The 26,816-nt window shown below is 61.5% G+C and overlaps 1 protein-coding gene across 20 annotated transcripts in view; it reads left to right on the plus strand.

The window, feature by feature from the left end:
- The window catches only part of RBFOX3 (RNA binding fox-1 homolog 3), a 147,057-nt gene that overhangs the window by 465 nt on the left and 119,776 nt on the right, over positions 1–26,816 (plus strand). For 2 of the 20 annotated variants that reach the window (XM_090059627.1, XM_090059633.1), the window contains exon 1: positions 268–438. The exons of 14 other annotated variants lie outside the window; for them this stretch is intronic. The gene's annotated coding sequence lies outside the window, so the exon portion shown is untranslated. Of the gene's footprint in view, positions 1–267; positions 439–4,642; positions 4,783–26,816 lie in introns of those variants that run through there. 4 more of the 20 variants (XM_090059629.1, XM_090059634.1, XM_090059646.1 and 1 more) reach the window with 3 other exon arrangements.

The raw sequence follows: 26,816 nt of genomic DNA on the forward strand, positions 1-26,816 counted from the left end.
ATCCGAAAGAAAAAGTTGCATGAAGTGCAGGCTGATTAGGAGGCAGAGAAAAGTGCGTGTGCGTGCGTGTGCGTGTGCGTGTGCGTGGGGGGTGAGAGCGAGGCCCCGTGCCGTGTGGGGGCGAGGGGGTCGTGACCCCGCGCCGGGCTGGGGCTGGGGGCTGCCAGCACCCCGCCCGCCTCTCCCCTGCTGCGAGGACCATCTGCCTCCAGGACTCGCGTGGGAGGCTGCAGCCTCTTCCCAAACGCTGCTGTGGGGGAAGGAGGACGCCTTTCCCGAGCCGCCCGTTTTATTAATGCTGCGCATGTAAATGCAGGGCGCGCTCGTGGAGCTGGTCGCGTGTCTGCGGGGCCCTGGCGCTGGAGACCGGCCGCGGGAGAGCGGGGCGCGCGCGGCTCTTCATCCGACCCTTCGAGCGCAGGCACTGCCAAGAAACAGGTCTGCTGGAAGTGGCAGGGCGCATTAGGAATGCAAGACCCCCTTCCTTCCCTCCTTCCCCTTCTGCTCGGCGCAGCTGGCGAAGGATGCCAGGCCGGGCGCCCGGGGCCGTGGCAGCTGGGGAGCAGCCAGGAGGCCGGGGCGAGGGGCGAGGGGCGAAGGGCCCAGGCACAGGCACCGGGCGCGGGGAGCCGCGTGGGCCTGGAGGAGAGCCGTGCAGGCTTCCTTGGTGCGTGGCGGGGAGGGGAGGGGAGCGGAGCGGAGCGGGTGTGTGGGGGACACAGGGATTTCTCCGCTTCTCACTCCAGTGAGCATGACATTACTGACATTGACTATTTTCAGTCGCTTTTCATAAAGGTTTGGAGCTCGCTCGCTGCCTTTGTGAAAGCCTGGCCTTGGGCAGGCGTGATTTCCTGCTGCTTTGTTTTGTCTCCTCATCACTGATGTGTTCGTGGCCTTTCTCTAGGGAGCCCTGGATGAAAAGTCTGGGGGAGGAGGGGAGCCTGGGAACCATTGTCGCTCGCTGTGTATTTTGGGAAGCTTCAAACCCTCCGTCAGGCAATGCCTGCTTTTTTGCTGTTTGGTCTCCGTGCCGGCTGCCTGGTATTTTCTAGGGCACCCCAGGAGTTGTGGCTTGCTTTGCAGCTCTCCAAAGGGGTGCGCTGCTAATCCTGCTTTCTATGAGACTTGCACCCCGGGGCTGCGGGCGAGCTCGAGGTCTCATCGCGCTGGGTGCTGTACAAAGGGGGGTGAAGCCCGTCTCTTCCCCAAAGAGCTTCCTGGCCTTGAGGCTAAAATGGTTGGTAGGTGATAAAACCCAGCGGAGCTGAACATGGAGGCTGTTTTCCTTGCGTAACAAACACAGAAAACGCCTGAAGCTCACAACTTTTGTGGCGAGCTGCTGGCGCTGGGGAGCATGCTGGCAGGAAGGCTGTAGAGGACGGGGCCAACTGCTGGGAGCCTTGGAGGGGCTCTGCTTGGATGTGATTTGGAAGGGAGAGAGCTCTCGGGCTTTTTTTTCCACCTAAAAAGATCCCTGCTTTGTACAAAATAAATGCTCCAAATGCAGGGGGAGAAGCACAGACCAGGTGGAAGTGGCTCAGCCCGGCCAGGGGCTGGCTGCAGAGCAGTGTCCCGGGGGGCAGAGACGCACGGAGCCGGTCGCTCTCGGCAGAGGGTCCGTGGCCTGGGGGCTCACAGGTGAGTAAAGGCTGATCGTGGTGAAGACCTGGATGACGTGGGGCAGGTGGCAGGCCAGCGTCAGGAGACATCGAGCGTATGAGCCGGGTAGGAGCGAATCCAGGGCGAGGCTTGAGGATGCGCTCAACCACCCAATCCCCTGGGCGGCTGGACGGGTGCAAGGCGAGGGCAGCTGAGATAAAGGCTCCCTCCCTCCCTCCTTGCGGGGAATCGCACAGTGCAACACGGCTGGGGTTTCCTTTGCTTCTCACTCCCCACCCTCCGGTGACGAGAGAGGAGCTGGCAGATGCGGGGGCCTGGCAGGTGAGCTCCGCAAGCAGTGTTGATAGGGGTCGGGGACCCCCCAGGAGCATGGCGGGTCTAGGAATTTGAAAAGGGGGTGCAGGTGCGTGCATATAACATCATGCATTTTTTTCTCCAGATAGAAAGGAACTAGAATCTGTATTAATATGCTAGGGCTGCATTAATCAGATTAAGATGGAAGAGCAAACAAATACAACTTTATTGGAATGTGCAGTGATTTGCTACATCATATCTTAAGTACAAAAATGCAAGGAACTAGGAAGATGATAATAAGTCATTAGAATTAAATGTACGTCTCTTATTCAGATTCATTAAGCCAAACCCAGCCTCTCTGAGCATCTTGACAGCGCATGCAGCATTTCACTGATGGTTATTTCTACATCTGAGTTAGCGTTCAACATGGCCGGTCCGCCGAGATGCTCTTCACCCGGTGTTGAATGAAACCAGGTCTCCGGCAAGGATTGCTCGGGAGACGTTGAGTGGACCAGCGGTGCGGCTGAGAGCTGTTGGACAAGGTGACTTGCAGACGGGCCCTTGATGCTTGTGAGTTTGTCCGGCAGCTCTCCCGGCGATACGGCTGGTCTGATAAGCGCGCTGCAAGAAGTCCTGCAGAACAGGGGCTAGCAGCCTGATCAAGTAAGATGTGCGAGCGCAGCTGCTGCGTGGAGCAGGAGTCAAAGGAGGGGGGTGTGCATCTGTGCCACCGCATCCCTCTGCATCCGCCCTTGCCCGTGAGCTTACGGTGCCCACCTCTGGGCACCCTGCACCCTTGGAGCCCCTTGCCGGGGCCCAGGCTGTGCCTGCAGACATCCTGTCTACACTAGGGCTGCGGGAATAGGCGCCGTCCTCGACTTCCCGAGCACCCGTTGATGTGCCGTGAGAGCCCTGGGCAGCACCACCGTGTCCTGCTCCCTCCTCGGGTGGCCGCTGCGGCTGCTGCTTTTTGGGGCTTCTCCGGTCCTCCTGTTGAATTGGTGCCCTGCTTTCCTGCCGAGTGCCGTGCGAGCTGTTTGCTCTCCCTGTGGCAGTGAGTGTGCGGGCAGTTTTAGTGCTCGCACGGGGGTCTTGGTAGCAAAGCCCCCTCGGAGCGTGGGGCCCCGGGCTCAGGTCCCTGCGGAGACACGTGGCGGGGCGTCCTCCGTGGAGGCGTCTCGCACCCGAGGCAGCTCCTCCCGCGGGGGGTTGTTTACTCCTTCGGCGCGTGGATACGGATTCCCAAGTGCATGCATTTACTAGATTGGTTTGTCATCGCAATTTTTCGAGCGCATCAGCTGACGGGAGATAAATGCCCTTGAAGGTTACTCGAGATAATAAAAGGCAGGAGGGAAGTTCCTTAATTTATCCGAGCTCATTTTTAATTTAGGGTTTTGTGGGGCGAGTTTGCAGTAAGTAATTTGCGCGTGCTGGTGAGCTGCGGGAGGGACATGGGGGATTGATGGGTGAGGGCTGCCATTGCCGCTGGAGCGCAGGTGCCTGCGGAGGGGCGGGTGTGCATGCATGCGTGCACCCATTGTGAACAGGGCTCTTGCTGGTCGACCATGTACAGGCTTCCTGGGTGCTGTTGGGACTTGGTGGGGGGCTGCCTTCAGGATGAGGCTCTGCCCTTTCCTTTGCTGGAGTATCTCAAAGCACTTTGTAGATGTGGGGGTTATGACGGAGGCCAAATTGGCCCATAGTCCCCCTCAGGCTGCTCCTCCCTCAGAGGAGGGATCCATGCATGCTGTAGGATGCTAGAAGGGCATGCGCCAGGTCAGCATCTTGCATGAATCCCTGCACGGCTGTGATCTCCAGCAGCCCCGAGCATCTGTGCGAGGTGTGTTGGTGCTGGGGGTGCTCATCTCTTGGCCCTGCGGCGTGCCTCTTTGCACGCAGCATCACGCTTCGTTTTCCCAGCCACTTTGTTAGCACAGCCGTGGCTCCAAGGCCTGGGTGGTAACCACGCTTCTTATTCTTTCAGCTGGAGAAGTGGAGGGCCAGGAAGGCGGGTGACTTCCCCAAGGCCCCCGCGTGAGTCAGAGTCCCTGCTGGGAGGTAATGGTGACCTGCTACGGGCTGGTTTTTCCCAGGGCCCGTGCACCGTTCTGCGCCTTGGTGATGGGGACGAGGAGCGTGGAAGGCGCGTGGGTCCGTGCTAGCTGCGAGGTGCATGCCAGGCCCTGCCGACCCATCGTAATCCCACTCCGGGCAGCCTTGAACCTTTGGCGGCTGCAGGGATAGCGGGCCTTGTGGGTGTCTCCGGGTGCAGGTTGGCTGTCGGCAGCAAAGTTTCCGTTCCTCTGAAGGGGTCGTCAGTCCCCGACTTGCGGCACGGTTCGGCCTCGGCCCCGTTGCAGCCAGCCCGAACGCCCATCCCTTCCCCTCCCTCCTGATCCTTCTCGCATCCCCATTTCAGGAGTCCTGCGGTTCTCTGGCATCTGCCGGGGACCTGCATTTCCAATGAGCAGATGGACGAGAGGTCTCTCTCGTGCCTCTTTTATCCATCATGAAAAAGGATGGCCCTCCCTTCCCCGGCTGCTGCCTGTGCCCCCTTTTGCAGCCCATCTTTAAAGCCAGGACTCTCCTGGCTCCAGTCCTTTAGGAAGCTGCTGATCCCTGTCACCTCCTGGCCCTGCCCCTGGAGGCCGAACTACCTGGGTGATGCAGGGAGAGGTGGGAGGTCTGGTAATAGCCTCTGCCTTTCCACGCTCCCCCCCCAGCCAGAGGCACCGGGGCCCTGTAGCAGGAGCTCCCTGGGCTTTCCTGGCTGAGCTCGAGCGCTGCTCCTCTGTCCATCACGGACGGGAGACTTCGGTGTTTCTGTTATTTATAGCCGTGGTACGGAGCCATGTCGCTGACTGCGAGGTACGTGTGAGCGCTGCCTTAGACTGTGGAGAGCAGCAAAGCCCTTGCTCGGGGGAGCTTTGCGGGAGGAAAGAATGAGCCGGCCGGGGGCTCGTGCCCCCAGCCCTGGGGGAGCTGGGGGCGGCGCGCTGCTTTGCATTCTGCGTTGGCTCCCTTCCCCGAGCCGGTGGCTGCTTGTCAGCTGAGTGCGGCAGCTCCATCACTGAGAAACAGGAGTCGGGTCAATCGCTGGAGCTGCCTGATGGGAGAGCCCGGGCTGCGCCCCCCTGCCCGTGCCCCGGGGCTTCTGCGGGGGGTGTTGGGGGAATCCACCTCTCTGGACTTGCAGAACCACGGTCTGACGTGGCGTTTCTCTTGCCTGGGGACGGGGTTGGAGGCCGGGGCTGAGAGACCCCGCCGGGTGCAGGGAAGCAGGCTGCGGCATGCGGCTCCTGGCCTGCCCGGGGGGCTGGACTAGGCTGATTTCCACGGGCGGCTGGTCCTGGACGTGCTGGACGATCTCCGGTGTTCTGCTCTCCTCTTGCTGAAGCTCCAGCAAGGCTGCACCTGGCAGGGCTCGGTCCAGCCTCCGGGAGAGGAGCAATTCTCCTCGTCCTGAGGGATGGGTGCTCTGCAAAATGCACGTGTGAGCACAAGCCTGCCGGTGTGGGGCTGGGCCGCCAGGTCAGGCAGCGTGCTGACGGCTTGAGGGGCTGGCAGGGGAGATGCGATGATGGTTTTGACCCAGGTGGATTTACTGACCTGGCAGGGGAGACTCGGTGTAGTTAGAGGGGAAGGCCTGTCCCTTGCCTGGCAGGCAGGCTGACGCCTGCAAGTCTCTATAATGCCTCCCAGTGGGATGATTTCAGCTACACGATTTATGGTGATGGGGGATCACTCTCGGGCTCTCCCTGCTTTTGGCTCGGGGCAAGCGAGACGAGGGGGCATCCGAACTCCAAGGCTTCCAGGCTTGGGCTTGCACGTCAGATGCCTGTCAGGGATTTGGGAGCACCTGATGCCCCAGGTTGAAGGGAGGAAACTTGCCGGTGGTAGCACCACATGGGCTGGTGCGATTGAGCTCTGCTCCATTGATAGGATTTGGGACGGATTCAGCTGCTTTGGCCCCAGACACAAGATTTGAAAAACAAAAACTAAAAAATCAACCGAACAACCCCCACCCCAGCTTGAGAGAGCTGTTGCCTTTGCTTCTAGGCCCCCCTCTCCAGTCCCTCTCACCCCGTGGACTTCCCTGACCCTGTAGCAAGCCTTCTTTTATGTGCTTGTGGGGTGCTCTCTCCGCTTGGCTGGGCCCTCGGGGCTTACGCTGAGGATTTGCCCCCTTCAGTGGCTCGTGGCCACCCCTCAGCCCCACTGTTCAGATGCAAGCAGTAACCCAGCAAACGTGTTGGAGAAGCATCTTTTTTTGTTGTTAGTGTAAAAAAGGAAAGGAAACCATAAAATGAGCCTATGCAGCTTTAAAACATCAACCTCATATTAAGAGCTGAGCTTATTATAATTTATTAAAATTAATTTTAATTTAAGCATCATACTATTCAAGTGGTATTTGTGGATAGGGTTTAAAGAAGCTTGAACCACCAAACTGGGTGAAGTCGCTGGCTGGTACAAATGTGCTCCATCTTCCACCCCGTCCCCTAGCCCCAGAGCTTGGCGGGTGCTAAACCAGCACTTGACAGCTGTAGTTTCTTCTGCAAGGGCAGGGAGTGTATTTTCTTCACTCGTTTGAGTGCAGGAAAGCTGCTTTTCCTGTCTGTCTCCTCTCCCAAGTCAGTGGTGGGAGGCTGAGATCTACTAGGTCTAAAACCACGAAGGATAGTCAGTGCGAGTAACGCACCACAGATCTCACCGTCCTTGTTTAATGACTGTGTTCTGGGTGCAGATCTTGTTTTAATAAAATGTTGTGCACTCAGCAGGCATTGGACACGGTTTTGTTTTAATAAACCGTTTGGAAATGCAGATTTTCTGCATTTTGATTGAATTCCAGTTTCTCTCTAGAAACTGCTTGACACGAGTGAATTAAAAAAAAAAAGAAACAAACCCAAAACAATGCCAAAAAAAGCGCCCCTAGAAAATGAGAAATGCTGTTCATCATTTGAACACAAGAAAATGTGTGTGATGCTGCTTAAATGCATGTATAGTGTATCCGGTGTAGGGAAAAGCTCACATCAAAATGAATCTCTAGTTGTAAATTAGCTTGACTCCTTAGGGTGCATCTACACATGCATAAAGGTGCTTTTTCTAATGCGCATTAAATTTAGCACCTCCAATGGGAAGTAATAATGCATATTCGACTGCCTTAATGTACAGTAGTGAACATGGATGGTTTTCAAGTGATGCTTATTGTGCAGTAGCCTAGTTTACTGCACATTAGTGTCACTGCATGGTTTTTTTTATGTGACACTTTAATGCGCAGTAAACTAGGCTACTGTGCATTCAAGTGCATGTGTAGACATGCCATAGTGCCTCACCAGTGAGAATCCAGTTTTCCATAGGAAAACCATTTGGAGAGAGAGATGCTGGGCCCCTGGCAGTTTTGCCCTGTGGGCTTGTTCCCCACTGCTGAAACCTCCCGTGCTCGGAGCGAGGGGGAAACCCCGGGAGCCTGGCGCGGCGGCTCCCAGAGCACCGCAGCTCTCTGCTGCCGCTGCATTGATCAATCTTGTCTGCATGGCGTTTCTCTGCAGTGACCCAGGGGTTAGCAGGGACCCGTGATCTGTCTGTCAGGGACCTTTGCTCCTGCCTCCCCCAATCAAGCCTGGGTGCAGGTGAATGAGGCTGGCAAGTGGAGGTCAAGCGGTGTTTAACTCCAAGGAACATGGAGGAAAGATTTACAACTCTTCCTTGCTCCACTTGATGGACAATTAAAGAGCTGCACGGTTGGAAGAGAGCAATGTCTCTGAGAGGCAGCAAGAGTCAGGATAAATCAGTCACCTTCACTTAAAGGCTTGAGCAGGACTGCTTTAAAGGCGCAGCGCTCACTTGTTTTGAAACCCATGTGCATTTAATTTATGGAGCGGCTGTCACACTCGGGCTCCCATTTGGGGGGCGCACAATCGTCCATCCAATTGATCCGGAAACCTTTTATCTCCGGGCTCTCGGGGGCTGGGCAGGAAGCTGGGAAGGATCAGGTTGAAACGCTGGGGTCTTGTTGGCGGGGTGTCTTCTGGGTGTGAGCTCCAGCCCCAGCCCTCTCGGGGAGGCAGGCGGCTGCGATGGGGAGCGCGTGCGTGGGCGGTGTTGCCCAGGTGCCCGCCTGTGCAGCTGGCGTGGATGGAGCAAGGAGGCTGGCAAGGCCCAGGGGAGGGGCAGGAGCTGCTCTCATTGCTGCCTGGTGGTTTTGTTGCTGGACTGGGTCACGGTGGCATGGTTTTGTGGTGCTTGAGATGCAGAATCCAGATAATTGATGCCCAGTTCCCGTCTCCCCCTGTCTGCATACGCCTGCCTAGGGCGTGCGGGGACCTGCCGTGGGTACAGGCTGGCACTGTGCGATCTCTCTCCTAACAGTAACGCAGTGGGTTTGAGAGGTGAGGTGTGCAGGTGTCGCTTGGCTTTGCTTCCAGGGCACCAGTGGGAAAGCTGAGCTGAGCTGAGCATCAGGCCTGCGCATCGCGCTACCTTCCTCCTCCTGGGCTGGAGCGTGGCGGCGTGCCATCCTGGGGTGCTCGCAGCATCTCCTAGTCTTTGCACCTCTGGGCAGGCGCGTGCGGCTGGACACTGCCGAAGCCCGCGGCTCTGCATTGAAGCGCTCCGCAGGCAAGCCAGGTAATCTGCATTACAGTACATAGCCTGCTGCAGTGAGGTAAAGCAGCATTATAGCGGGAGCAGACTGCACAGCCCCAGCTCCATTGTGTCGGCGAGCGGCTCCATCAATAATACATGGAGAGCGCGCCGTGGCAGCGGTGGGGGGGCGCGCTGATGTCACGGAGGCAGCGCTGCCGCAGGATTCCTCCCCTCCGCCCTGCCGAGAGCAGCGGGCCTGGCCTCCGGATGCACTTGGAGGTCCCCCTCTTCCCGGGGAGCCTAGCGAGGGGCTCTCCTCGCTCGTGCCCCACCTGCGTGCGGCACACACGTGACCCCAGATGCACGGAGGTGTCCGACTGTGCGTGCAAAATAAGCCTGGCTCTCCATAGCACATTGCAAAGGTAATTAGGAGGCCGGCGCTTGCTGCATCTCCATCTTTGTGGGAGCGGAGCTGATAAAGCATGATTCAGGGACCTCGTTATCTTTTCTTTTCTTTTTTTTTTTCTTTTTTTAAAAGAAGTTTTATTTAACTTCCGTGAAGTTGCCATGGTGACACCCATACATGGCTGCCACGCTTTTCTTGCCTGAAGTGCAGCTGCTTGCGTTGAGAATTAAACCGTCCGCATTTCTGGAGCATCCCCGACCTAACTCGGAGGTACATCCTCCGTGCTCTCCTGCAGAGGAACGCTGCAGATCCGGGGGAGGGGACCGAGGCGCGTTGGTGAAACCCAGGGCACGGTTTCCACTTGCACAGAGGGAAGCTGGGCTAGGCTGCAAGGGGGCCCGGAGGGGAAGGCAGAGGGTGGCTCCGAAGGCAGCAGTGAGCGCTGCGTGTTTTGCTCCGAGGACCTGCTGGGTACCTCTTCCGTGCAGGGGGTAGGGGCGTCTGGCCCCCCAGGGCGTTTCCACCCATGTCCCAGGAGCCACCTGCGAGCAGGATGGAGCTGGGGGCAGCCAGCGTGTGTGGCACCTAGGCGGGCTCTCTGTCCCAGGGCTGCCAGGAGCTTTTCCTGGTAATGGAAGTAGCAGCGGGTACCCATGGTGGTGATGGTCTCTGTGGGGGCAGAGCCCCACAGCCAGGCATTGTCCCTGGGGGTTTCTGACCGCTTTGCGTTTTGCTGCAAGCAGCGGAGACCTCCCCTTAAGAGGCTTTTTTGCACTGGTCCTGTACAGTGTGGTCCATGAAATTGCTTCCACATTTTGTGGCTGTCTTTGCCCTGTTGGAAGCCGGGTTGCAGGTGGTGCCGATGCACCAGGGCCTGTGCTGGATGCCTGGACAGGGGAATGGCCCCTTGCTTCCCTTTGGCCATCTGGGCTGTTTGAGCCCTTGCTCGGGGAGCGTTCCCAGCAGGCTGTGATCAGCCTGTTCGGCGTGCCCCGTCTCCTGGGCACTGCTGTCAGCATGAACACACCCGCATCGGTGCAAGGCACGCTCTTCGTCCGTTCCTGTTGAGCTGCCCCGCGGTGCTGGGTGTCGCAATGCCGCCCGCGCGCCTGAGCACAGCGCCGGTCAGGGACGGGCCTCGGAGCAGCGCCAGGGCTCTCGTGTCGCTGCTGGCCCCGATGGACCCACGTGCTGTTGCTGCGGCTGTGATGTGTTGGCACGTGCTGGGCGGGTGCCGTGCGGCAGGGGACGAGGCGCTCTGCAGGGTTTCGCGCGTCTCGGTGGTCGTCCGGGGAGGGACGCCGTGCTTTGTGCTCTGAAGAGCAGAGGCAGCAGCCAAGCCGAGCAGCTTGTTTCCAAGCCTGGCGAGGAGACGGGCGCAGCTGTCGTGCCAGATCTCGGTGGCACTGTTCTGCGCACCAGCCGTTGGCAGCGGCCTGGGGGGGGAAGGGGACTGACCACTTCATCACGTGCAGCCTGTTAGCAGCAGAGCCGAGGAGCCTGTGCCCCAGGGCCCAGCGCTCTGGGCGCAGTGCGCAGCTGGGGGCCGGGCCCCCAGGCCAGCCCGGTCGAGCCCTTTGGAGGGTCGGTGCTGGCTCGTACCGCGGTGCTAGCGCGTCTCCGGAGCTGGGCAGGTGCTGTCTACTTGTCTGGTTGTAGGTACAGCATGACCCCCTGCATTTGGCAAAGGTCTGTGCTTCCTTCCCGGTGCAAGGTGCTTGCACTCAGCAGCTGGCATCACGCTGCCTTGTACGCTGCACTGGCATCTGCACGGGGCTGCCCCCTCCAGAGCAACGTGCCCATGGCTCGCCGAGTGCTACCCCCTGCTCTGCCTGCCGCTCCCTGGGCCAGAGCTGGGGGAGCCACACAGGTACCAGGCCAGTTGCACTTCAGTGACATCGATGGGAACGGAGAGGGGGAGGCGGCCGGAGGCTCAGCCTGCAAGTTGGCAGTACAGCTGAGGAAGTCATGGTTCAGCCTGGGGCGTTTCTCGACTACCTTGTCTCCCTGGGACCGAGGCGGCAGCCGGCCGCTCGCCTGTTAGGCTAGTGGAGGATTGTGAGTGCGCCATGACATCAGACCGTTTCTGTGGCGAGGGCTGTGATGTCAGGCGGTGGAGCATGCATGTGCCATGACATCAGACCGTTTCTATGGCGAGGGCTGTGATGTCAGGTGGTGCATGACGGCTCATCCAGAGGGAGGCCGGGCGCTGGCGGGGTGTCCGACGTGTGAGGTCCCTGCAGAGGCTTGTCTGAAGCCAGGAGCCGGGTGAGAGGGTGGAAGCCCGCTCCCTCGGCCTGGCCGAGAGTTCGGGGGTTTAAAGCGCACGACAGAAAGGAGGGGATTTGCGCGGCCGTTTCCCGGGGGCCGCCCCCGTGCTGGTCCCAGTTGGGTGCAGACTGGGCCTGGCTGGCAGGTGATCGGCAGTGCCCGGGGCTGCACCTCGTCCTCATTCTGTCCGTCACGGCTCCGCCGCGCCCCCCCGCTTCTCCTGCCGGCTCCCAGCAGCAAGGGGTGGGTGGGTGCGTGGGAGGGGAGCCGCGCTAGAAGCGCCTCCGAGGGCCGGCGGGCGTGATGGAGACGCCGCCTCCATCGCAGCCCTCCGCCCGCCGCTGTCTGGGCTCGGCAGACCCCCGTGCCGGGGGGCCGTCTCCCTCGGCTTCCTCCCCGTCTCCCGCCCACCCCTTCCTCTTTCCTCCCCGATGAAAGATTTTCTGGTGGTGCCAAAGCAATGTGACCTGCTTCCGTAATAAAGAGGAGGCTTATTAGAATTAAAGCCCCACAGTGTTAAAAAAGCGATCTTTGCAGGATTGAGGCCACGGGGGAATTGTAAATTCTCGGCGAAGACCTCGTTTAAAGACTGGCATAAAAACACATGCACGCGCACGCTCTAAGCCCCGGCAGCACAAAGGCAGGCGGGTTTGGAGGGCGGGGGGCCGGAGCCCTTACCTGAGGCAGGCGTACCTGGGAGCCTCCCCGCCCCTGCAGACCCTGCCGGCTCTCGCCTGGGCTGCTCGGCGGACCCCCCCCCATCCCGTCCTCCTCGCCCTGTCTTGGCACAGCCGCCCACCCACTCCTCCCGGCGTGAGCAATGACAGGAGCAGCCAACAAGCAGCCGGGCTGTTTAACATGCAGTCCTGCGAGTCAGGATGTCAAGGATCCTGGCGTTAATTATCTGGCTTCGCGCAGGCCCAGAGGCTGGGGGAGTTTGGGGATCTTTAATCGCTGGGCTCCAGCCACGGAGCAGGGTCGTTCCCCTCCAGGCCTGGCCGGGATCGCGGGGGCAGGGGGTTCCCCCCGCAGCGTCTGCCCTCGCCCGCGGCTCGTCCTCTCCGGCTCCTTCTCCTCGAGGATGCTCGGAGGAGCGGAGCGGTCCAGCCGGGCCTGGATGCTGAGCACCTGCCTGGGCCGCGATGCACGGACGCGGGGCTGGTCGGGGGACAACGAGCCCAAGCCCCCCTCTGCTGCTCCTGGGTGGGGCGATTTCCCCTCGCAGGCGGCGAGCAGCCTTGCCTTCCCCTCCCCGCAGGGGCCTGTTGTCATGACTCGCTGTTATCTGTCTAATTAGAAAGTAAGCTCTTGTGGCAGGGAGCCGGGCTCGAAAGCCCCGCGCACACCTGTGGCGCAGGATAAACGATGATATCTTAAGCAAGCAGAAGAGAGTTGATTTATGAACGCTGCTCAGCTCCCCTGCCCGGGGCTGGGCCGCGGGGAGCCCGGGCGGCTCCGCCACGTGCTCCGTGCGAGGGGGACCGGTGCCCTGGCGTGTCAGGTGGCGGCAGGGCACGGGGTGGCACGTGCGGGCTCTCGCCGCCTTGCCCATTATTCATGCGGGCGATGCGAAGTCTGCAGAAATCCTTGCTTGGGGCTTGGGTCACGGAGCAGGCTGGTCTAGCATCACTGCGGCGGCTTTCTGGCCTTGTGGGCATCGCGCGGAGAGCGAGCGTTGGCCCCGCTGGGTGTCTGCCCAGACCCGAGGCCGCACGGCCTCCCCCCCAGGCCCCTCCTTTGGGCACTGGCAGGTCCTCGTTCCCGGGGCCTCTGTGGCAGACCAAGGGGCAGCAGGATTGGGTCCTTCCCAGCCCCGCCTTGGGTTTGCCCCAAGCAGTCTTTAAAGGGAAAAGATACCAGGCGGCTGAGAGCCGGGGGGGCTGTGTCTGAGCTACGCGGGGCGGGCTCTGGGGGTCTCACGGGCCCTTGCGTCACTCCTGCTCCGGGGCGTCAGCGTCTCAGAGACGTGTGGCAGACCTGCGTGCGATGGCGGGCGGGTTGCACGCTCTGTGCACGCACCTCGGTCCCTTCGGAGCGGCCAGGATGCTAACCTGGCCTGCGTCGCATCCAGCTGCGTGCACGTTCCTCCCCTGCCGATGGGACCGGGATCGGAGGCGCTGCTCCAAAGCAGCCGAGGGTGGGAAGGGCCTGCAGGCCCCCCTGCTGCAGGGGGGCCTGCCTTTAGAAAGGGGAAGGCACCCGGGCACGTCCTCTCTCGCAGCCCCCCACCGTTGCCACCCACGTGCAGGCAGCGATTAAAGGCTCTGCCCAGCAGACCCGGGGGAGGCAGAGGAGGACTGATGCAACGGGCCGTGCGGGGGCGGAGCGGAGAGCAGGGGCTGGCGCAGCGGCACGATCCTGGGCACTTGCAGCCTCCGGGCTGGCCGGGGAGCCACGCGGCCTGGCGTGGAGGAGAAATCCATTTTGGGCTCGCAAGCAGAAGGCCTCCCCTTCCCTTTTGTTTGTGCTTTTTTATCTGAGGGCTGCGTTTTCCAGAAGCTGTCATTTTACATAAACCTCTCAGCGAGGTACATCCATTCCCACTGCCAAAATCTCCATATCAAACACTTGTAACATGCCGCTGAACTGACAGCCCTGACTATACACGCTCCGTGGCTTTACAAAGGGATGCTGCGCCTGTGAAAGATATAAATACACGCATTGAAATGACACGCCATGCGCTCTCCCCCTGCTTGCTCGCTGCCCGCTTAAAATGGATCTGCAGCCTGCGCGGCGGAGGGGAAGGCCCCTCCTCCCAGCGTCTCGGGAAAGGACCCGTCGCACGTCCCCGGGGGAAGAGAGCGGAGGTGTCGCGCCCGCGGGCTCTCGCCGAGCGGGGCGGGGGGCCGCAGGGGCTCCCGGGTCAGCTTGGGGCCTTTCTGAGCACGCAGTTTTGGTGCTCAGGGAGCGAGGCCCCAGGCACGTGGGTGGCAGGCACACGTTCCCCGTGCAGTTGTGGAGTGGGAGGACAGCCCAGTCTGCAGAGCGTGCCCCGAAGCCCCTCTTCCCCCGCTATTTCCCGCGGTCTCATTGCTCCTCGGAGCTGGTGTTTCCTAGCCCTGTGTTTCTGAGCTGGGCTTCCCCGCGGGGCTGGGCGCGGGGGAGGCGAGGAGGTGTTTGGAGGGCAGGCGAAGGGTGCAAGGAGGATGCCTGCCTTTAGACGCCCGGGGAGCTTGGGCCAGGGCGTGCGTCCATGCGGAGGGCGCAGGGTGCCGGTCAGTCTGGAAGCACTTCAGTGTAGTGGAGGCAAGAAACCTGCCTCTGCCCGCTCTCTGGGGACACCAGTCAGCCTCTTCCAGCAGCAGGAGACTCCTCTGCGCTTCCCCCGGAGCGCGCTGCGGCCCGGAGCAGGGGCAGCGATGCTGGGCCGGGTTCGGGAACGAGCTCCCCGGCCCGGCCTCGCGGGACGTGCCCGCACGCTCGCCGCTCGCGTGCTGCCGCAGGCCTCCCGGCGTTCCCAGGGAATCCTTTTCCAGCCTGGATACAGCCCCGCGCACACCTCCTGCCTTGTCACATATGCAGGCTGGATCGCGTCCCAGCTTCGCTCTGCCGTGGGCTCGCTTTATTAATACAGCAACAGTTGCTTTGGGCTGCGTCGCCTCGCCTCGCCTCGCCTCCCCTCTCCGCAGCGGGCCGTCCTGCGGTCGGGCGTCGAGGTCGGCGCGGCTCTCCCGGGCAGGGGCGGCTCCGGAGGGGCCGGATTTTCCTCTCCCCGCCAGGTGATGTTCCTCACGCAGGATTGTCATGCCCAGCTGGTTTTTGAACAGGGTCCAAGCGCTGAGGAGTTTCTGCGGAGCAGCCCGGCTTCCAAGTGCCAGCGGGGTGGGGTTAGTCCTCCGGCAGGGCATTTTCCATTGGACCCCTCCTTGTGGGAGAGGAATTCGTTCCTGCAAAGCATCCTTTGGCAGAGGTGGAGGGCCGGTGCTGCGCTCGCTCTCCGGACTTCTCCCTGTCCCTCCCCGTGGCCCTCCCTCCCCTGCTTCTCCTGCAATGAGGGCCCCTCTCCAGGCTGGGGGAACTCTCTCGAGCTCCAGGGCCCAGGTCCACCCTGCACCTTTCTGGTGGCAAAGGGCAGCGATCCTCCTGCCTCCCCGGGGCTCTTCCCTCCCAAAGCGCCGCGCCGCGCAAGTCCCTGGTACCCAAGTGAGCCGAACCCAATAGCGAGCAACTCTCTCCCGCCGTCCCCTGCCCCTTCCGGGTGAACGGCCCGCCTGCGGCCCCTCTGGGGGTTGGCTGTTTTTCCTTTGAAAATCATCCAAATGCAAACGTGGCCTTGGTTTTTAAAAGCTGAATGTTTTTGTTGAAATTTCCTTCCTTTGGGGTTGTTGCATTTTTTTTTTTTTTTTAAACAAAGCTCTAAAAACAGGAGGTTTCTGCCTCTCCTCCGCCCCGTCCTCTGCATAAAATGAAGCGGGTAGGGAGAGGCGAGCAAACCCTCTCATGCATTTTGAGCAGCTTTTCATGATACATGGGACGTCTGGAATTGCAGGGGGGGCGTCGTGCTCTGTCCCCCCAGCCCTGTTCGCAGCCGTGAGGAAGACCGTGTCTGGGGCACGTGGAGGCAGGTCGTTGCTTGCTAAGCATGTGGCCGAGGCCGGGGCCAGCCCCCGGACCTGGCTGCTCACAACCCAGCGCGGGGTGTCGGGGCCGTGTTTGCAGTCAGGAGTTGCTGGGAAGAGCGGACACTTGCTGAATGACCAGCACCGCGTGGTTTTTGCTGCGCCTTGATGCTCTGCAGCGGTTTCCCAGCCACGCGACCTGCCGGGCCGCGGAGCTAGCGAGGGCACGGCCTGTGCCGACGTGGCTGCGGGCTGGAGAAGGGCGGCGGAAATCATTAGAGCAATGGCTGGGGGATTTGGAGATGCGGGCTGCGTTGACGGGGACAGTGCGGTTTATGCAGCTGCAGTGACCGGGAAGGGGGCAGGCTCCTCGCGGGTCTCAGGGTCCTGGGGGTGCCACAGAGTACAGCACGTGAGGGTGGGACGGGGCCTCAGGAGCTCACCTATTGCAACCCCTGCTCAAAGCGGGGCCAGCCCCGGCTACATCATCCCGTTGTCAAACGGATCGCAAGGGCACGGCCCGTTCTGTACGGGCGGTGCAGGTCGCCTGCAGGCTTAGCTGGCGCTTAAAGGCACCAGATCACGGGGCTGGCCACAGGGCCCTGAGGGGGGTTGTATTGCAGGCGTGAGTGGCTGTAACCCCCCACGGGACCGCATCTGAACCGTGCCTCGCAGAGGCACCCGTCTCCCACCCTGCGGCTCCTAATCGGTTCCTATCCGTTTGCTCCAGGAAGGCGGTTGCTGCTGCATGCAGAGGCCGCGTTCCCCCTTCCCTCCTCGTTAACAGGCCTCGCTTCGTTGCAGCCTTCTCCTGTCAGGAGGGATGGAGCCCGCTCCCCCCTGCCTCCTTGCTGCTTCTCCTGATTAACAATCAGGTGCAGCTCTGCAGAGCAGCGCAGTCAATCCTGCCTCCGCGCGGGTCTCGAACCCCCGGCCGGCGCTGGGCTGGGGGCAGCACAGACCTGGCTTGTCTCGTCACCTGGGGGGCAGCACAAGATATAAGGGGGCGCTTCCAGCGTGAGGAGAGAGGGGGCATGTTAGGACCTGGGTGGGCTTGCCATGTCCTGCGTGGTTGTCTGGTGGGTCCCGTTGGCTCTTGGGGCCACAGCTGCGCATTGCGTGCAGAGAGGTGCTCTCCGTGGTGCGGCGAGCCTGGCGCCCACAAACCGGTGCACGCGTGCCACGTGCTGGCTCCCCTCCCCTCCCCTCCCCTCCCCTCCACGCAGCCCCTTTGCACTTGGCTTTGGGATTGAAGGGCTCTGGCAGCCAACTTGGTGGCCCTCCTTCAGAAGCCGGCCGCACACGGCCAGGAGCGTGTCGGCTGGTCACAGAGGTGTTAACCGTCTCTGTAACACACTCGTGGAGACTTCTGCCTCTCTCCGGCCGGGAGCCCTGGACACTAAAAGTGGGAGCGCTGGGCTTTTTTTTTTTTGAATGCCATATCATTAAAACGGTTTTTAATTGAGTTCATTTCTGCAAGTTCCATGATAAATTTTTAAGCACCTCGGCTCTGAGAGCCACGTCTGCGCTAAGCCACTCTGCCTCTTGCGGGTGCTGCTAATTGATTCTCCGGGTGGAGGGGAGGATTGCTGCGCTCCCCGTGGGCAGCGTGCGGGGACCCGTGCTGCAGCCGTGCCGGGGAGGACGCAGACCCCGGAGGAGCGGCAGGGCCCGGAGAGTGTTTCTGGCTGTCCGCAGCCCGGAGCCCCTTGGAGAGCTCCTGCGGCGGGGCAGCCTTGCGGGAGGCTCGTTGGCCCCCCAGGGTCCCTGCGATGCAGCCCGGTGCTGTCTGGCGGCGCGCCCAGGAGCTGCTCTGGGGGGACATTCCCCGGAGACCCAATTTTGAGTGCCTCAGCCCGGTTTCTGGGGCACGTCCCTTGGCGGCGCTGCCCCGCGGGCTGGCTAAGTGCGGTCTGCTCAGGGCCAGGCTGGCGGGGCCGTTGCTGAGCGGTGCAGGGTGGGGGGCTGCAGGTCAGGAGGAGGTGCAGGGATCGTGGGTGAGGATGGAGGGCCCTGGGCAGCTCTGTGCTGCGGGAGCTGCGTCTCTCCCATGTACCCCTATGGCATCCGCAGCCGTTCACCCCCACGTCTTTGGGGGCACGCGATCCCTCCTGGACCCGTGTTTCAGAGCTGCACGAGGCCCGTGTTCCTGGCTGCATGGGTGGTGATGCCATCTGCTGCCTTGGCTGGCAAAGGTCTGCAGACCCGTGAGCCCCCAGGCCTCTCTGTTTTTATTGTTGTCTTGCTCACCTTGCAGCCGCTGCAGACAGGAGCAGCTAGTGGGGGCTTCCAGGGACCCCAGCAGCACCCAACCCTGCTGCATCAGCTCCGGGGAGGAAGCCCCTGGGGCTGGCAGCCTCTCCTCTGTCCCTGTTTGCAACACCACAGCTTTTCTCTACCCGCCTGGGAACAAAATAGTGATCCCGTGCTCTCCCCCACTCCCCTCTCCAGCCCTGGCTGGCCCAGGAGAGTCCGTGCCTGTGGCTGGCTCTGGGCTCAGCGGCCCTGGCCCGGATGAAATCCTCTCTGTGGCAGCGATGGAGGTTTGAGTGGCCCCAGCTGCAGGGCTGAAGAAGGCTGCGTCTTGCAGGCTCCCTGGTGCTGAGGAGGCAAAGGGGGCCAGGACCCAGTAAACCCCCAAGTACTGACCTGGGACAGAGCTCGGCATGAACTGCACGTGCATCTTCTAGGGACGCCCGAGCCGTCATGAGAGCACCCAGACCCTGTGGGAGCCTGGGCTGGGCTGCAGCTGTGTTGTCCCCACCCCAGCATATATATATACATACGCACAGGGTGGGGGTGGCCTGGCCAGTGCCCCCTGCACCGTGCTCCCGCCTGGGTGGCCACTGCGAGGGCCGCCACCCTCCGTTGGGCTGCTTGTGCAGGGCAGCTTGCTCTTCTGCCTTCGGGGGGTGGGGAGGAGGCTTTAGTGGCACCAGCCGCCAAATTAAGGCTAAGGAACGTGGTCCGCTCACGTGACTGTTGTATCGGCCCGGAGCTGGGTCCAGTGACTGCGACGTTGCATGCGGCAGGGGGTGGGTGGATGGAGGTTGCACTGGGGAGGGGGTGACCGAGGCTGCGGCTCCTGGCTGAGCAGGAGGAAGGTGGTCTTTGCTGGCCAGGTTCATGAGCGTTCATCACTGGCAATGGGAAGTTTTTGTACACACTGATTAACGGCCTCTCTCCGCTGTGACATGGCAGGATAAAATACGAGCGCCTGCATTCTTTGACTTAAAACTTAATTAAAACTATATATCAAAAATGTAAGACCCTCGGCTTAATACAGCCTGATAAAATTATCCTAATACCCTTCGATTCCAATCCAAGGCTCCCTGATGGAGGAGCGGGAGAGGCTGAGCCCGTAACTAGATTAGAAACACCTCCTTTGCAATATTTATGGTGCTGTCCTGCTTGAGATGCATGGCCTCCGAGGAAGGCCCTGGCACAGTGATGAAGGAGAGATGTCAGCCTCGCTTATGTGTAAACAGAAGCCAGCAGGCAGACGGCAGCAGCATTGCTGTCTCTCAGGCCAAGGTCCTGGGGATGATGGGGGTGCTGGGCGCCGGCAGGCTGATGGTGCTGGGACAGCTTTGCAGCAGGGGTAGCTTGCAGCTTCTGCACCTGGAGGGCATGCATGAGTGGCAGCAGGGCCCTGGTGCTGGTGCGGGAGATGCTGGAGTCTGCCCACACATGCAGGCGACCTGCAGGAGAGGCCTGCACCCGGTGCAGTGCGGCGCAGCGTCAGCAGGGACCCGGGCACCCGCTCTGCCTCCAGCCCCAGCCACGGTGTGGGTGCCTGGCTCCCAAGTCATCGTGCAGGATTTTACCTTGAGTCCTTTACACTCTCCTCCCTGGCTCAGCGCCCTTCTTCCTTGTTCTTCTCTGGCCGTGGCTGAGACCCTGCTGCATCCCTGCTCCCTGGTTTAGGAAGCCTCTCTCTTCTGAGCAGCCTACACGCATCTACACATGCACGTTAATGTGCATTAACTTATTTTAATGCGCATTAAAGCATCAGTAAAAAAAGTGTGCTTTTCCTAATGTACATTAAAATAAGCAAATGTGCATTAAAACGTTAGTAAAGCCACTTTAGTTAATGCGCATTAAGATAAGCTAATGTGCATTTACCTAGTAGCTCACCATGGAGGTACTAGATTTAATGTGCATTAGCTAAAAAGTATTAATGCACGTGTAGATACTCCCACAAGTCCAGAGGTTTCTCCCTTGTCAGCCAGTGCTGACGTCCACACCTGGGCAGGTGGAGGCTGGGCTGGCAGCAGGCACTTGAGAGAGCAGACGCGGACGGCGTAGAGCCCTGCTGCGGTTGCTCCCATTGCTGCCCTCTCCCGGCTCCCTGCCCCGTGGAGGGAGGCAGGGGTGTTTGCTAGGGCTCTCAACTGCAGCTGGGCGCAAGTTTGGCTGCGGGGCAGAGAGGGACGGAGAGTCCCCGTGGCACCTGCTGTTTAGCTGTTGCTCGTTCCCCCCACGGCTGAGACGTGTTGCAAGGACCGGGAGGCCTTGGCCGTTGTCCCCGGTCAGCTTCCGCGTCCGGAGCTCGGGGGCTGCTGGTGGGAGTTGCTCTCTACCGCGAGAAACGCCGTCTGGCCAGCTGCAGCCTTGGCTTGTCTTGCTCCTGTCTCCTGAATGCGTAGCCACGATGCAGCTGCAGGGGAGCCCTTCATCTCCCTGCCCACGAGCCTGCCCCTCGGGCCTGTGGTCTGGGCTTTGCCTCTGACCCAGACACCCCTGCCAGCCCTTGCATCTGGTCTCAGCCAAGGGGCTCAGTGCACCGGCCTTCCCTGCCCATCCGAGTGGCCGGAGCTCTGGTCCAGGCCCTGGGCTCTCACCCTCCTCCTGCACCAGCCCGCTCCCTGGCCTGGACAGCCGGGGCTGTGCCCCGCTGGGAGCCACCCAAGAAGGCTGCTGCAGCGATGGCTGATCCTGCAGAGGGTTAAAGACGAGGCTGCTGCTGCTTTCCCTTCTCTGAAATCCTATTTTTGGATTTGCGCTGGGAGCAGCAGAGCCTGGGGCGTGCTCTGCACCGCCCCAGCACCTTCCCCCACTGCTGGGCTTGCTTCCCCCGCTTTCCCCCCACTTCTGCGAGGCTTGTACTGTTGCTCCAGGCTGGGTGTCCCCCCTAGCTTGGGGGTCTTGGAGCCCCTTCCCCTCCCAGCCCCTCTGTCTGATCCCTTCCCTCCTCCCCTGATGACTCGACTTCGTTTTCGAGGTGCTCTCACCAGCAGCGCGGGGGCCGCGCGTTCCTCTGCCCACCCGTGTGCCGTTTGCTCCCTGCCCGGGGGTGGGAGATGGAGAAGCCGTGGGCTCGGCGAGAGGCGGGAGCTGGCGTGGGATTCCCTCTGCCCGGGCCGGCGCGGACTTGGCATGCAGCACAGCCCTCCTCTGCAGAGAGCGGCTCTGCCGGCAGACGCTCCTCTGCTGCAGGACTCGGGCTGGGCTCTCGCCGCCCAGCCCCTTCCCCAGCGGCTGCAGGGGGGCCGCCGAGCCCATGCTGCGCGCTTGGACATGGGTGCGCGCATCCGTCCCTCAGCCCTGCACGCTTCCCTCCGCTGGGTCCGGTCCTGGCTGTGCCGCCCCGAGGGTTGCGTGCGGTGGCGCAGCGCTTTCGGGGGCTGTGGGGGATGTCGTGTGTGTAAAATTAGCAGTGCCTTGTTAGTCCTCCTCAGGCTAATTCGGAGTGAAATGCTGTAGCGGCGGTGGGCTGATTCCATCAGGAGAACAAGGACTAATTAAATCCACTCTGACCATCAAGCAGTACATTATTTATATCCAGACAGATGCAATCTAATCTGGAGCATCCCGCGCCGCTCCGAGAGGGGCCGGCAGGTGACATGCGCGCAGGGCGGCGGGCAGGGGAGCGGGGAAGGAGGCCGGGGGGGCAGCAGGCTGCTCCCTTCCCTTTTGCCTTCGATGTTGCAGCATCTTCCCGGAGCGGAGCCACGTGCCAGCGTGGCCTGGGCTGCCTCTGCCACGGCGCTTGTGTTGCTGCTGCTCTTGGGGGCCGCCGCGCCCTTGCTTTTGGCTGCTGCGTTGGTCGCCTGCGGCATGGGGCGGCCGCCCTCTGCTCCAGCCCGGCAGTCCCTGCGGCACAGATGCTGCAGGCAGGAGCGCGCCTGAGCTGCCCCCATCCAGCCTCCGAGTGCGAGAGGGCCCTGGCAATGGTGCCCACCCGCCCTGCGAGCGGGGAAGGGTCCTACCATCACCTTCCTGCTTTTCCCCGCGGTGTGCTGGGGGGGACGGCCACTCGTGGCAGCAGCGTCTCGGTTGGATGGCAGTCTCGTACGAAGTCTGGCTCTTTGCTTTGCCCCTCCTTGCGGCTCCATGCCCGGCCACGGCACGTCCCAGCCTGGTCTGCTGCCTCCCGCAGCCGCCCGGATAATCCCGCGGGGCTGCGGCCCTGCGCCGTGGTGGGAGCTCTGTCCTGCCAGCGGGCAGGGGCTCTGCGGCCTGCGCTGCTCCCGGGCCGAGCAAGGAGCAACCGTCTCCAGTTGCAGCATAGGCCAAATATTAGGAAAAAACTTTCACTAGTAAACCACTGGAGCAGGCTCCCCAGAGAAGTGGTGGACTTGCCTTCCTGGGGGCGTTTCAGACCCAGCTAGACAAAGCCATCCTGCAGAAGCCTGTGCCGTAGGGACTGCCAAGCCGGAGCGGGGGCTGCTGTGCCCGTGGCATGGTGGGATAGTATAGTTGGGGCTGGTCCTGCTTCGAGCAGGAGGTTGGATCAGATGTGACCTCTGACCTCTCTTCTAACCCTAATTTCTGTGATGCTGTGGGGCCAGGGTTCCCCTCCTGCCAGCTCTGCACAGCGAAGCACTTCAGCCCAAAGGAAAAGCTGCGTGCCCTTGAAGCCCGTCGCTGTTGGCGGGCGGCCCCACGGGAGGGTGCTCTGACCTCTGCTCAGCTCTTCTGCCGTCCCTGCGGAGGCGCGAGAGGCCAGGGGAGCGTGTTGCGGTCCCTGCGATCAGTCTAGGCAGATGCAAGCAAGGCCAGCGCCCCGCGCAGCCCGCTCCCTCCCTTTCACAGCGCGACTGGTCTCCTCCATCGTGGCCCTCTCAGCTCGTCACCCTCCGCAACCCCCCCAGGTCCGTCCAGCAGATACCAGCAGTGATGATCTCCTTCAAGAGCCCTTTTTTGTGGGTATCTGACCCCAGCATCTGATTAGATCATTCTTGTGTCTCGGTGGTAACATGAGCCTCGACTGCTTAAAAGCGGCAGTTCGCTCTAATTACTATTGAGCCGACATCGCTCTCCTTCTCTGCAGTCGAAAGGAAAGAGTGAGAAATCATTTGCTAATCCTTCAGGGGGTTGTAAAGGATTCCAGCAGCCTCGAGAGCTGCTTTCAGCTGGTGGCTGCCTGGAATATCGTGTTTAAAAATGATCCGGGCATTATTTCTGCAAGAGGCGCCCGGGTGCAATTGCAGAGAGGCAGGGCAGCGTGCTCCCGTGCGGGCTTTGAGGCACCGGGAAAGAGGGCTGAGGATGCACGTGCAGCTCAGAGCGGTGGGAGGACAAGGTCCTGGGCATGCACAACCCGGAGGAAACCCCATGCTGGCTCATGTCCCAGGGTAGCGGGAGCTACTTGGATGTCTCTGTGCAGAGCAGAGCCCTTGGCGCCGCCCTGACCTGCCTGGGTGCACGGGGTGGAGGGCATGGGCGGTCTTTGGGCATGATCCATGTTTCCAAGACCTGGACTAGCGGGGTCTGTCCAAGGGAGACCGAAGAGGGCAGGCCCCCGCGAGGTCCCAGGCGGAGGTGGGTGTGCTGAAGAGGACTCGGAGCTCCTGCGGCATTTAAAGGCTCTGAGAATAAATCGGCTGGGTCTTGGTGGGAGCTGGATCCCTCCAGCTGCTGCACGGAGAGCCAGGGCCAAGGGTCCTTCCAGGCAGCTCAGGACCTCTTCTCCACGCCTGGGAAGTGCCGGCGGGCCGCAGGGCATGCGGCGGGCTGTGTGTGGTGCGTGGAGGCTTCCTCCACGCTCAAGGAGGAGCAGCAGCAAGAGGCTGCAAAAACATTAGGGATAGCGCAGACCGGGGGCGGGGGAGCGGAGATCCCCAGGTAAAGCCTTTCCCTCCTCCGGCGACAGGCGTCTTTTTTGCATTCACGCATGCAGCCGGCTGCTGCAGCAGGGGAGGCAGCGCCTGCTGCGCACCGCAGCGCGCTCGGGCGTCTTGGGGCGGGGACGGCGGGTCCTCACTGGGGAGCGTGCGTGGCACCTGTTGGCAGCCAGCCTCGGGGAGGCGGCGAGGAGGCTCGGTCGCTCTCCTGGGGGGACCCGGCCCTGCTTCTCCACTCGCATTGCTAGCTCTCGCCAGCCTCGGCCTTGCTTTGCTACCACCGCGAGGCGTGTTTGGCCCGAGGGCTGCTACCGCCTCGAGGGCGCGAGCTACCTAAATGCAGCGTGCGGGGAGGGACGTGTGCGTGCGTGATTCCACGTGGCCTGTCCCTGCTCCGTGGCTCGGGGTGGCATCGAGAACCTTGTCCAGGGAACCTGCACCCGCCCAAGAAATGCCCCTGCAAGCTGCGTGTGCGAGCGTATGTGTGCACACAGAGCAGGCTGGTTGGCTCCCCGACTGGCTCGCAGCATGCAGGCAAGATGAGCGAGGGGACGATGCCCACAGCAGCTTCCAGCGTGCAGGAAGATGGAGAAAGCGATGCGAGAAGCCAGCCCTGGTTTCAGCTGGCAGCCGAATCGGATAATAGGAGGTTGATTAAACAGCTTCTCTTGGAAGGAGGAATTAGGAAGGTCCCTCCGGGTTTGGTGCAATTGGTTGGAAGGGAATGCAGGCAGCGCGCGATGCAGCCGGGCGGAAGAAAGGGGCCTTTGAAGTGTCAGTCAGCGTGGCCGGCACGGCGTGGCGTGATGCTGGTGCCCTCCCTGGCCGTGGCACTGGGGCATGGGATCCCCGCCATGCAGGACGCTATAAATGGAGCCGGGTGGGTGAGGCTGAGTTCCCAGGGAGCTCCCGGCGTCTTCCATGTCTCTCTTGGTCATGGTCGCGAGTGCTCTTCATCTTCAAAGTGTGCCTGGGCTGTCTCCCCGCCTCGCCTGGACGGGGGGAGCGTGGAGCGGGGCTGTGACCATACCTAGGGAGCTCCCAGGGCCTTGCAGGTGCCTCTAGTTGCCCCTTTTGCCCCTCCTGCACCAAGTCCTTGCCTTTCGTTGGGATGCCACGGGCTGAACTTTGCAGGGCGAAGGTATAAGTCAGCCTGGACCTGGCGCCCGCTGCCCCTCCTGTTCCTTTCTCTTCCCGTGCAGGGGGCAGAGTCCTTCGTCCTCTCTAGGAGGGGGCAAGGGGAAAGCAGAGAGGCTCCCACCTGCCAGCAGAAGAGTGAAACCCGGAGCTGCCGCCTGCCCCTCACCTGGGCTCCAGCTCCAGGCGCTGACAGGGCGACCAGGAGAGGATGAGCGTGCCTGGGGGGCGAGCTCTTGCACAGTGCAGTGCACCCCCTTTCTGCAGGGCCCTTGCAGGCCGGCGGGGCAAGGGAGGCAGAGTGGCGGTGGCTGTGGTGCGAGCAGAGCATCTCTGCACCGACCTCGAGGCCGGTCCTGGCCCGGCTAGCGAGGCAACGGGCCATGAACCTGTGGCTGCAACCCCGCGCTCAGGCCACTCCATCTCCCGCGATCGATCGTGTTGGGCCGCGGGCTCTGCTGGTGGCCAGCCTCGGGCAGCGTGGAGCAGCGGGTGAAAGTGCCCCACGCTGGGGCTGGCGCGCTGTGCTGACACGCGCCAGCCTGGGAGCAAGCGCGGCTATTTTGTCCCTGCCCATGCACCCGGGGAAGGTCAGCGCTGACCCTGCTCTAGCCCTGCAAACAGCTGCGTATCCTGGGACAGGGTCTTGCTCACCCCCTTTTTCTGATGTGGGGGAAACTGAGGCATGGGGGGCCGCTGCACTTTGCCCAGCGTCGCTCAGGCCCTTGTGCAGCATGTGGGTGCCGGTCTCAACTTGCAGCGCGGGGGATTGGCCTCTCCGTGGGCGCTGGCTGGGTGATGTGCCGCGTCCTGGACAGGCCCAGCGCCCAGAGCGGGGTGGATGATGCCCAGGCCAGGGCCGGGGCACATGACAAGAGAAACCCGGGAGGAGGTGGAGCAGGCGAGACCGGCCAGGACAGCGTCTGCTGGCTGGGCTCTCCAGCCCCGCACGGTCCCAGGCGCTGTGCAGGCAGCTGGCTGGCCCGGTCCTTGCTGGAGCCTCGCGCTGGCACAGAAGCGCTGTTATTCAGCTGAGCCTCTCGCTTCGCTTTATTGTTCTCGCGTCTGCCAGGAGCCAGCTCCAGCCTGCAAACATCCCTGGAAAAGCCCCCAAAGAGTGGAGGCATCATGGTGCCCGTGGCTGGCGGGCGGCTTGGAGCCCATCCCGCGCCGTCCTGATGACCGACGGATGGATGCACCTGGGCCGGGCGCACGGGGAGGCACGAGGCTGCTACCAAGGGCATCCGGCCGACCCCGCAAGAGGCCGCAGCCCGGTGTATGCAGCCCGAGCGTGGCGGGGTTTTTTATTTTTATTTTCCATTTTAACATGGTTCCGGCACCCCTCTTTCATGCTCCTCGTTAAGCTGTTAAATCACTCCATTTATTTAGCGCGAGCATTGCTGAGAGCTCATTTTTATCTTGGTGAAAACCAGGCTCGCTCATGGGCACATAATGAAATTGTATAAATATACCCTTAGCTGGGAATCTAATTTAGTTTTCCTGTTCATTACGGGGTAGAAGGCCATTATGAGATGTAGGACTTTTTTTTCCCCCAGTGCTGGAATTGAAAGGCTGGCGCGGGCTCTTTTTATACTGATGATTTCGTCCTGATTCAATTTAAAGCTGGTTAGACCTCAAATACTGTAGCATAATTGACAAAGATCAGTGTGGGTTGTAATGCTAATGTCTCGTCTGCAGTGTCGGCAGCCGGACGAGCACGCAGGTTAAAAACCACTCAGCACAGAGCGATGGGGCCTGTGCTGGGTCCGGCCAGCTGGGACGGAGGGCGTCTCGCTGCCGTATTGCTGCGTGTAGCGCAGCGTGGACGGCGGGGTGTTGCGGGACGGCTCCTTCCTCACCTGGCTGCTGGCAGGA

The sequence above is a fragment of the Crocodylus siamensis genome, chromosome 8 (assembly GCF_052110815.1).
Source record: "Crocodylus siamensis isolate JL-2025a chromosome 8, ASM5211081v1, whole genome shotgun sequence".
Lineage (NCBI taxonomy): Eukaryota > Metazoa > Chordata > Crocodylia > Crocodylidae > Crocodylus > Crocodylus siamensis.